We start from the raw sequence: 12,020 nt of genomic DNA on the forward strand, positions 1-12,020 counted from the left end.
TGACTCAAATTATCTATTTTTATTAGTATAGGATCTCCAATTTAGTTTGAATTAAGAGAAAATTGGATTAAATTCTTTAATTGACCAAAACTAAAAAAGATAGTACCCCTCAGTGAATTGCAAGAGAAGTCAAGCATCTCAAGTTGACTTAGATTTGAGAGTGTTTTAGGCAGCTTCCCTTGGAGTTCATTGGTGGAAAGACCAAGATTGACAAGCTTAGTAAGAGTGCCTATTTCTTTTGGGATGCTTCGTCTTAGTCCTAAGCCAATAAGTTGTAGAGTAGCTAAGTTAGGAGTGGCTCAATAATAAAAGTTGAAAATCTTGTTCCTAAAATATGGTTTGTTATATATATATATATTACTAAAATTTCCATAATCTGTTCATGTTCAAATGTTTTAAAGAGATATTTATTATTATTATTATTATTATTATTATTATTATTATGTTTAATTACTCTGTAGGTATAATTTCACTGAATTTTCAATTAGATCCCTATACTTTTTTTCTTTTCAATTGGGTCCCTATACGTTAATTTTTTTTTTCAATTAAGTCTCGAGAATAACATTAAAGACCGTGAGAATAACATTAAAGATAACAGAATATTCTCGATAAAAAACGAATATTCTGATGATTTAGTTGTAATAACTGGTTGAACAAACATGTATTTTTCTAAAATACCAAAACAGCCCTGCATCTTATCCCAAAGGAAAAAAAACCTAAATAATCCTCAGTTGCTTTGTGGAGATCGCGTTCACCGTGATCTTCTGCGTCGATCCATCGTCTTCATCCCTCTGTGGCGTCGTCTGCAGCAGACGCTTGGTGGTTGGTCATCCGTCGCCTCCTTCTCTCTGCGTTGATATGTTATGCGTTATTCTGTTCGGAGGTCTTCTGTGCTATTTTCCCATCCAAGCCGTCGCCGTCCCTCGCGGTGCTTCGCCTCGCCGCGCCTGACCTCCCGTCTGGCCTCTTGTCCCCGCGCTGCGCCTCTCCTCGATTTTTCTATACTCGATTTGTCACAAAATAGGTAACATATAACATTTGATTTTTTTTTCAGCTTTTAAAACTTGATGTAACATGTTTATGCTAATTTTAATTTTAAAAAAATATGACATTGGTTGAGTACCTTTTATTGAATTGATTTCTAGATTGTTTTGATATAATAATTTAGGATTTACAATATGAATAGTTATGTAAAGAAAGTTTGTTAATTGGTGAATTGACATATAAATTAATTTTTTGCTATATTTGGGTTTGGTTGATGATGCGAAAACTGTTGTGGATACTCTGAATAAGGAAATTAAGGATGATCTTTTTATTTGGCCAGGAACCACCTTGGGTGGAAGCTGTATGAATGAAGTCTAAGGGATAATGTGGCGAAGATGGAAGCTCAGATTGACTAGGTTGGATGCAGGACTTGCGGCTGCAATGGCTTGTTCCAATTGACTTGTTGTAGTTGAAGGAAATTTTGGATTCAGATTTAGTGCCATTGAAGTTGAGGTATATACTGTTGAACCCATGCTTATGTTTATCTATTTAATGGCCCTTCTATTGTGTTATGTGGATTGATACCCTTATCTTTAGTTATATTTTCATCATCGTATAATGGAATGGTTTTTATTTTAGTCTATACATTATTGTTAATTAACAACTAGAATTAAGATCTTATATGAGTGTCTTGCCATGCCGGAGTGTTCTTTCACTTTCACTATGAGTGTCTTGCCAGGATCCATCCAAAGGAGGTGGAACTTGTGGATTTGATACACAGACAGAGAGTTTCATGTGCCTTTGTGAGAATGGAAATTTCACTACTCATTGCAAAGGTATCTTACAACCTCAATAATATAATTCTACCCTTTTAGTAAAGTAATGATCATAAATTGTATTTTGTATGTTATTTTATAGATTATGATGTTGCACACCACAATACGAGGGCACATGTAATTGCAGGTTGTTACTGCTAATTGAAGTGGTGTATTGATTATTGTTCATAGCAAACTTTTTCAAGTTGAAAATGAGGGTAATGTGTTGTGTCTGCAGGAACAGTAACTGACATTTGGAATTGGAGTAGGTATCTGGTACTTAAAGAAAGTGAGAGTTAAAGCATCAGTAACATATGGAGTCCAAAGTAATGAAAACAGACTCTTCTGTCTGATATATAATTCTTTCTTTAGAAAAAGTTACATTAATAAAGTCTTTATCTTGTTGTATTGTATAAAATTTGATTTATTATATTTTTTGGGATAATTTTGACTTCATTTTATATATACTTATTACTATTATTTCTGTTTCATTTTATCCAATCCTTTTTTTTGTATGTTCTTAAGATAAAATATTTTGAAAGCTAAAAAAAAAAGAGAAAGTATTTCTGTTACAATTTATATATAAATAAGTAAAAGAATGATAGTGATAAAATAAAAATGATTATAGGAATAATTTTTATGTTGTAGAATCATTGAATAGGGATTATAGGAATATCTTTCATTGAATATTTATAGTTTTATCGAATTTTCAATTAGGTCCCTATACTTTTTTTCTTTTCAATTAGGTTCTTAAGGGTATACAAGTAATTTCATAATTCATTAATATTTTTTTGACGCTTAATATTAACAGGGACTAAATTAAAAAAAATATGTAGCGACTAATTAAAAAGAAAAAAAGTATAAATACCTAATTAAAAATTCGATAAAATTATAAAAACCTACAGAATAATTAAACCTTATTATTATTATCTACTTGATCAAAGATATTGCCCTTTTTATTTTCCATTTCCTTCTCGTCCTTCGGGTATTTATGTTATGTTTAAAACTTCAGATGATAAGAACAAAAGATTTCAAAGTTAACTGCACCATGAAGTTTGGGTGTTTACTCTTTGAAATTACTCAAAAAAGGACTTCATCAACTTTAAAATATAGTTAATAAGAATTTAGGACTAAGCCTTGGCAAATATTTACGAAACATGCAAGATTCAGATCATTTCTACTTCTCTTAGGAAATACTTACGCTACTTAAAAATTTATTAACATACATGTATTTGGAGGCTGATAGTTAAATATCCAATTTTATCTCAATTTCTAATATATATCATTTTCTTTCATTAAGATGCAAATTAAGATGGAGAAAAACATGTTCAGATTATAACAAAAAAAATTATTCGTTAAGTGATATTTATTCACAATATAGGTAAATAGAACTAATCATTTGTTTATAATGATATTTACACACTTATTTGAATATTTAGAGATCAATTTATTATGTCAATTGTAGGTATACATATGGTGAATCCAATGAATGGGACAACATAATTGATAATGTATGAAAAGTAAATGTAAAAATACATATAAATAACTAAAGGTGAATTCTATGATATTTTTGTAGACTTTGATATGGTGTTTAAATTGCTTAATTTATATTTTAAAGTAAAAAATAAAATATTTAAAATAAAAAATAAATTATTTAATTTTTATTAAATATTATCTATTTATTTTTTTTAGTATCGTAGGCATAATATTAAAGACAGTCTAGCATTCACCATAATTAAATGTGTGTTCAGGTTCTTGTTTGTCAAACTGGAGTCTGAATGGGAGTGATTTTATAAAATTGATTTTATACATAAGTAAGTTTATGTTAATATGATTTATGTTTGATAATTTTATACTAAAATTGATTTCGATAAAATAAATATTGTTGGATAATATTAGTTAAAATCACTCTTAAATAGATAATTACTAAAGATGACGTGACATTAAATTGTAATGTTATTTTCTTATGTATGTTTAATTTTTTTGATACTTTTTTCTGATATATTTTTTATATAGTATATTTTTAGTACTCTTAGTATTCTTTTTTAATATACTATACTTTTTTTTACTATTATTATTATTATTATTTATAGTTAATTTTTTATTTAATTTATTTTTTCTAATGTGATTAATAAATCATATTATAAAAAGATAATAATAAATATAATACACAAAAATCACAATTATAAAAGTATATAATGTCAAACAAAAAATTATCAAAAAATAAAAATAATAAATAATAAAAAAAAGCTTATATAAAAAGAAATAATAAAAATTTCATAAATAATATAATAATATATATAAAGAATAAAGGTAAAAAAAATGTTGAATGTCAATAGTTAAAAAATGGTTAATAAAACGTAAAAACTAAGAATTATTGCTTTTTTAAACGTGATTTTAAGCATAAAATCACTTTTGTGTTTATAAAAATAAAAATTTACCAAACCAAAAATTAAAAACTTTCAAAAAGTTGAAACTTAAAACCATACTTTTTTTTCTTTCAACGAATTTTTTAAATACACCATAAATATCTTTGTCTGTTAAGGTGTCACACCATAGTTTTGGTTTTGACATGACATTATATAAGAGTTAGAGTAGGCTTGAATCACAAATCAGTGAAATCACCTTATAGAGCGAATTATTCTTTGTCTTTTACCAAAGAATACCGGACGCAGATTACTTAGAGTAGTCTATCCCAAGTTTTTAAAGAGTCTTTCCCTCTAAGTGAAATTCTTGTTTTTATTTGTTACGATTTATTTATTTTTTCAATATCTAAATTCAATTCCCTGATTAGTTTACTTTTTAGCTGAACTAACCTAGTCAAAATACTTTTTCATTCTTTGGTTTTGTTATAGCTTGAATAGTCTCTTTTGGCCTATTATTTCACCTCTGCTAAGAGGGATTTTTTTTCATAAAAAAAATTATTTTCACAAAAAAATTATTTTAAAATAATTAAATTGACTAATACAGTGATTTATGATATAGGTTTTGTTAACCAAGTTAAAAATACCATATTGACTACATTAAAAATTTAAATTTTTTTATTATTATACTATTAAAAATTTTAAATTCTTTGTTATTATACTCTTAGTATGATATTGCACAAATAAATAAGTGCACACACAGTCACAAAAGAACATCTTATATATGTAAGATATGTGCTTGTACTTGGAGCCATTTCTCAATTAAGTTCCTGCTTCATTCAGTTGGTTTACATTTTGCACTAATTGGATTCAATAGAGCTTCAATTTACACAAAAAAAAAAGAGTAGTAATTCTGTCTTCATTTCACGTACAATTGCAGCCTATTGATATACAATATGTTAAATTTCAAGGCAAAATAATTTTCAGATGATTGGCCAATTTTCTAAATTTTGAAAGTAATGTTTTAGTTTCATAATGGTGCACAATGTTGATGTGACGAGAGAAGCATTAAAGTTCTACTTCTAATTAATGTAGAAAGCCAAAGTGAGACATTTTATGTCACAAGAATATAGTTCAAGATAACGTGTACAACCATGAACAAGTGAATATTTTTGTCATTTGAAGTTCTACATCGGAGACATTACCTATGTTTTGGACATAACAACCAATATAAAATCTACTAAATAGATCCATCCTAGAGTACGCAGCCACGCATTGTGCACAGAGCGAACTATTCTTTCGCCTTTTACTAAAGAATACCGTGTGCACGTTGCATAGAGTGGCATACGCCAATTTTTGGAGGGTCTTTTCCTTTATTAGGAAATTGATCCACAATTAAGTTTAATTCTTATTATTTTTTCTATTACTTTGTTAGTAAGTTTTTAGGAGGTAAATGCTACATAATATAATGAGGTAAATGCTACATAAAATATTTAGTAAGTTACTCAAATAAAATGGTTATAAATATCAAATAAAATAGTTACAAATATATGCTTATATGAGTACACTATAAAATATAATTTAAATTACAAAATTTTTAAAATTAAAAGAATAATACTAAATATGCTATATGAATATACTATATTGTCTATTTAAATTCAGTTTTTATATAAATTAAATTAAATTATAAAACTTTTAAAATTTCAAAAATCAATACCAAACTTGTTATTTGAGTAAAAAAAAATATTATCTATTGAAATTTAATTTCTAGATTAAAAAAACAAATTATAAAACTTACTATATGAGTACTTATAGAAATTATTCATTTAAATGTGAAAAATGATAATACTATTTTTACTTTTATTTAAAATTTTAAAAATTTGAAATCAAATTACTTTTATAAAAAGTAGTAGGGGACAAAAGTTTCCATCGACTAAGAAGATAAGGATCTTTGTAGATAAAAAAAATCAAATAATAAACTTTTTAGTTATTATTTAATATAAAAGAGTGTAATTTTTTATTAATAATTAATTTTAATATTCATTATTTAACTTGAAAGAATTTAATGTTTATAAATTAAGTGGTAATTTGATTAAGTGGTAAGTCTTTCGTATAAATAAAAATAATTAATTTTTATGCTTTTATTTAAAAATAATATACTCTATATATATTTATATATATATATAATTAAATTTTGATTCTAATTATTAATCACAACATTAGTATTCTTTCTAAATTATATGCAATAAATATTTGAAATAAAAAAAAGATGAAAATATAAATTAAAATGCGATAAAAATTTAAAACAAAATAAAAAATTAGAAAGTGTGTATAAAATAATAATATATTTTTTATATGAATAATATTATGAATATTTTTTAATTATATTTAATTATAAATTTAATCTATTTTTTATAATTTTATGAATTTATTGAATTATATTATTTTATTAATTTTTATTTTGGTAGAAAAAAGATAGAGAGATAGTGAATGGGAGAGAAAAAAGAGAAAAAGATAAAGAAGAAAAAGGAAAGGAGTTTGTTAATTTTGAAAAAATATTTTATTTTAATTATCATGAAAGAATATTTAACGACATATTTTAGTTTGTCAAATTAGTAATATAAAAATATAAATTATAAGTTATATATAGAGTAGGAATGATAGAGAGAAATAAAGAGAGGGAGAGAAGTAGATAAGAAGATGGAAGAAGGAAATTTAATATTTTGGTTATTAAATTAGTAATATAAAATATAGCTATATTTTAATTTTAATATTTTAATTTTAATTTAAGTTTAATTTTAATTACAATTAGAGAATGTCATATTTCATATTTTGATTATCAAATTTATAATTAATCTTTGATAATAATATATAAGAGAGATAGAGTAGAGGAAAGAATGAAAAATAGAGAAAGGGAGAGAGAACTCTTTAATTTTGGAGAAAAATATTTTATTTCAATTACAATAAGGAAGTAACATGTTGTACATTTTGATTGTAAAATTAATAAAAGATAATATATAGATATAATATAGATATATTTCAATATTTTAATTATAAAATTAGTAATATAATATAGATAATAATAGATAATAAATGCAATAGTGAAAATCAAGAAATGTTGAATAATGGTTAAGAATTGGCGCTAAAAAAACAGTTAGTAGCTAATAACTGATCTGTTAGCTATGCTAGCTGTTACTTATGTGTGATACTATATAAGTCGGATTTTTCATATTTTTTAAAATCAACAAGAAAGACTTGGTCAAAGGCTCTTTCTTCCTCTTCTCTTTGATTTCACTCTGCTCTTTGTTTAATTTTGTCTTCTTGATTCTGTTCAGAACTTATCTTTTTTCCAGAGACATGATGATATTGATCTAGCTGAAGAGAATCACAATAAAGAATTCATTGTCTCAAATGTAAATGTATTTTGATTATAATTTATTATATCTATGAACTAAGCATGTTTAGATAATGAAAAATATTAGAGGTTTAATGCTTTTTATAAATATTAATTAATATTTTAGTTAATATTTTATTTTTATACTATTATTAGGATTTAAAGTTAAAAATTAATATTTCGTGTTTAAAATATTAGTCAAAAGTATTGATAAAGGATAAATTTTGTTAGTCATATAACATTATTCTTAATTATAAACATAAATACGTGATCATTCTATATTCAAAATAATATATATATAAGTGACTGGCTATGTATAGTGGGTAATTGTTTGTAACTTAGTATTTGTATGATATATATGATTGAAAAACAAAATACTTTTTTTGCTAATAAATCATGCGTTTATGCTATTTCTTAAGGTTATTTCTCATGAGAATTTTTAAATTTTTGTAAATAAATATATTATAAATATATTAAAATTTTCAATTATTTATCTCATATACATTTTTTTTATTCAACACCTTAACTAGTATTTTTAGAATAAAATAGTCATTAAGTTTCAAATTAAAACATTTGATTAAGTTTGAAATTATATTAAAATAAAGTATTATAATTATTACTATTTCATTGTGGGTCATGATTCATGAATGGTGATAGAGTTGGTTACAGATGAAATTCAATATAATGAGTGTAATAATGTAAAGTTTTCCATTGCCACAAATTCCCAATTAAATGTACTAAAGTAGATGTTTTCTTCATTTGTTGTATGATGATTTAAGGATTGCTGATGCCAATAACGAGAATGATGCTGGTGTTGATGATGAGATTACTGATGAGGTTGCTGATGACGAGGATGTTGAGGTTGAGAGGCTATTGAACCTTTCCCACCGGAGCGATGTTTTCATCATATTCATTCTTGTGCTGGTTACTATTCTTTCACTTTGTTTTCAAAATAAGATTGAAGATGGATCATAATTCACGTACAATTGCAGCCTACTGATATACAGCATGTTAAATTTCAAGGCAAAAAAATTTTCAGATGATTGGCCAGTTCTCTAAATTTTGAACGTAATGTTTTAGTTTCAAAACGATGCACAATGTTGATGTTATGAGATAAGTATTGAAGTTCTACTTCTAATTATTATAAAAAGCCAGAGTGAGACATTTTATGTCACAAGAATACAATTCAAGATAACGTGTACAACCATGAACAAGTGAATATTTTTGTCATTTGAAGTCTGACATCGGAGACATTACCTATGTTTTGGACATGACAACCAATATAAAATCTACTAAATAGATCCATCCTAGAGTACGCAGCCACGCATTGTGCACAGAGCGAACTATTCTTTCGCCTTTTACTAAAAAATACCGTCTGCACGTTGCATAGAGTGGCATACGCCAATTTTTGGAGGGTCTTTTCCTTTATTAGGAAATTGATCCACAATTAAGTTTAATTCTTATTATTTTTGCTATCGCTTTATTAGTAAGTTTTATGAGGTAAATGCTATATAATATATTTAGTAAGTTATTCAAATAAAATGGTTACAAATATCAAATAACATAGTTACAAATATATGCTATATGAGTACACTATAAAATATAATTTAAATTACAAAATTTTTAAAAGTAAAAAAATAATACTAAATATGCTATATGAATAAACTATATTGTCTACTTAAATTCAGTTTAGATAAATAAAATTTAAATTATAAAACTTTTAAAATCTCAAAAGTCAATACCAAACTTGTTAGAGTAAAAAAAATATTATCTATTGAAATTTAATTTTTAGATTAAAAAAATAAATTATAAAACTTACTATATGAGTACATATAGAAATTATTCATTTAAATTTGAAAAATGATAGTACTATTTTTATTTTTATTTAAAATTTTAAAAGTTTGTAAATTAAATTATATCTTTCTAATAATTTAAAAATTTTAAATTGATTAAATTAAAATAAATTAACTTGAAAAAAATCATCATGATCCAAATTCATTAAAATCATATTACAAACATCTTTTATTTTTATACTATATCTTCTATATAACAACTTTTACAATCAAACCACATGATAAATTAAAAATAAAAAATAATCTTTTATTATATATAATAAAAGATGTTTATAGTATGATTTTAAACGATTTGAATCATGTCAATTTTTTAATTTAATTTATTTTAATTTAATCAATTTAAAACTTTTAATTTATTAAAAAGATATAATTTAATTTACAAACTGTGAAAATCATAAAAAAGTGAAAGAGTTGAAAGCAATTGAAAAAAAGAGAGAGCAGAGATTAATTTTTGAGATGAGTAATATTAATCTAAAATTGTTGCAAAGTAATCCTTTATTTACATTAAAGATTCTATATTTATAGTGATAGCATACCCTATATAACTTCACTAGTGTCTATATTCTCTACACCCCGTCAAACTAAGGGTGGGATTTGGTTGTACCCTTAGTTTGTCCATGAACACAATAAATGAGGGAGCTGGTAATGGTTTCGTCAAAATATTCAATTATATGATCTTTCAGATTCTGTCTTTTGATTGTGAAGAGTGCTTGTTGCTGTCATGTAACAAAATTTGTTTCTTCAAGTTTATCCAAGATAGGAGCAAGAAATTTTTTTTGATTTGCTGAATTCACAGGTAAAGCCATGGATCAAACCAATGCTCTGGATACCATGTGAAAATCATGAAAAAGTGGAAGAGTTGAAAACAATTGATAGAAAGAGAGAGCAAAGATTAATTTCTGAGATGAGTAATATTGATCTAAAATTGTTGTAGAACAATCCTTTGTTTACATTAAAGATTCTATATTTATAGTGATAATATGTCTTATGTAACTTTACTAGTGTCTATATTCTCTAAACAAACTTTTAAAATTTTAAATAAAAATAAAAATAGTATTATCATTTTTCAAATTTAAATAAATAATTTTCATATGTACTTATATAACAAGTTTTATAATTTATTTTTTTAATCTAAAAATTGAATTTAAATAGACTATTTATTTTTTTAAAAGTTTTATGATTTAAATTTTTATTTATCTAAAAACTGAATTTTAGTGAACAATACTTATAGCATATTTGGTATTATTTTTAAAATTTTAAAAGTTTTATAATTTAAATTATATTTATTTATATTTTAGTGCGAATCGAATCAAAATTTTGATGAATCAATCCACATTGACCCCCTAGATGAGTATAAGTACGAAGAGACTACCATTTGAATTATAGATGAAAAAATTGTTGCAAAATTATTGTAACTAAGATCCAAACTCTCTAACTGTGAAGCTAATCCATGAATAGATGGAAGCTCACCACTGAAAAAATTATGGCTAAGGTCAACGTTGGTAGCACAACCATTTTTGAAAGTAATGCTTCCATTTAACATGTTGTGGTTTAAATCTATTGTTGCATTAAGAGCACAATAAGGGAAAAGAGTTTGTACAGGACCTTTCAAGTGGTTGTGAGAGAGGTCTATGTATGAGAGGCTTATGCCTTTGGCAATACTTGATGGTAGTGAGCCACTCAATTTATTTGATGAGAGGTCCAAAGAAGACATTTTGTCCAATTGAAAAAGTTGTGGTGGTATTGAACCATTTATTAGGTTGTTTTCTATGTGCAATATTTGCAAAGATAAACATCTTATTTCAGAAGGAATTGGACCTGTGAGTAAATTATTTGAGAGAGTTAATATTTTCAAATGCATTAGATGGCACAATTTTGTTGATATAAGACCTCTAATTCTCTTTGAATCAAGAAAGAGTTAGGTCAAATTCTCTAATTGACTCAAAGTAGAAGGAATTTTTAGATAGAGATAATCTCTCTAGGCGACTTAAATTTCTTATCTGTTCTAGTATGGAACCTCTAATTTTGTTTGAATTGAGGTTGAGATTGATCAAATAATGCTCCAATTTAGAGAAAGAAGGGATTGAACCAATGAGTGAATCTTTTGAGAGAGACAATGTTGTTAAACAACTTAAGTTTCCAAGTTCTAATGGTATGGAACCATAAGTTGGTTTGAATCAAGAATTAGTTGGGTCAAATTCTTCAATTGTCCAAAACTAGAAGGAATTTAAACCAGTGAGTAAATTATTAAAGAGAGACAATGTTTTTAAATGACTTAAATTTCTTATCTCTATAGACATAGAACCTTCAATTTGATTTGTATTAAGAGAGAGATCAGTCAACTTCTTCATCAATCTAAAAGTAAAAGAGATTCGACCAGTTAATAAATTATAAGAAAAAAAATAATATTTTTAGATGACTCAAATTACCTATTTCTATTGGTACATGACCTTTAATTTAGTTTGAATTAAGAGAAGATTGGATCAAATTTTTTAATTGGCCAAAACTAAAGGGGATAAAATCCCTTAGTGAATTGCAAGAGAGGTCAAGCATCTCAAGCTGACTGAGATTTGAGAGTGTTTTAGGCAGCTAACCTTGGAGTTCATTGGTG

The 12,020-nt window shown here is 25.3% G+C and overlaps 2 non-coding genes across 2 annotated transcripts; both read left to right on the plus strand.

Moving 5' to 3' along the window:
* Nucleotides 1-5,428: 5,428 nt before the first annotated feature.
* Nucleotides 5,429-5,548, plus strand: LOC130964741 (U5 spliceosomal RNA). Its single transcript, XR_009080817.1, has one exon. It is a non-coding gene; the product is annotated as a U5 spliceosomal RNA (small nuclear RNA).
* Nucleotides 5,549-8,874: 3,326 nt separating this feature from the next.
* Nucleotides 8,875-8,994, plus strand: LOC130964788 (U5 spliceosomal RNA). Its single transcript, XR_009080861.1, has one exon. It is a non-coding gene; the product is annotated as a U5 spliceosomal RNA (small nuclear RNA).
* The last annotated feature ends 3,026 nt before the right edge of the window (nucleotides 8,995-12,020 follow it).

This window comes from Arachis stenosperma, chromosome 2 (assembly GCF_014773155.1).
Source record: "Arachis stenosperma cultivar V10309 chromosome 2, arast.V10309.gnm1.PFL2, whole genome shotgun sequence".
Classification (NCBI taxonomy): Eukaryota; Viridiplantae; Streptophyta; class Magnoliopsida; order Fabales; family Fabaceae; genus Arachis; species Arachis stenosperma.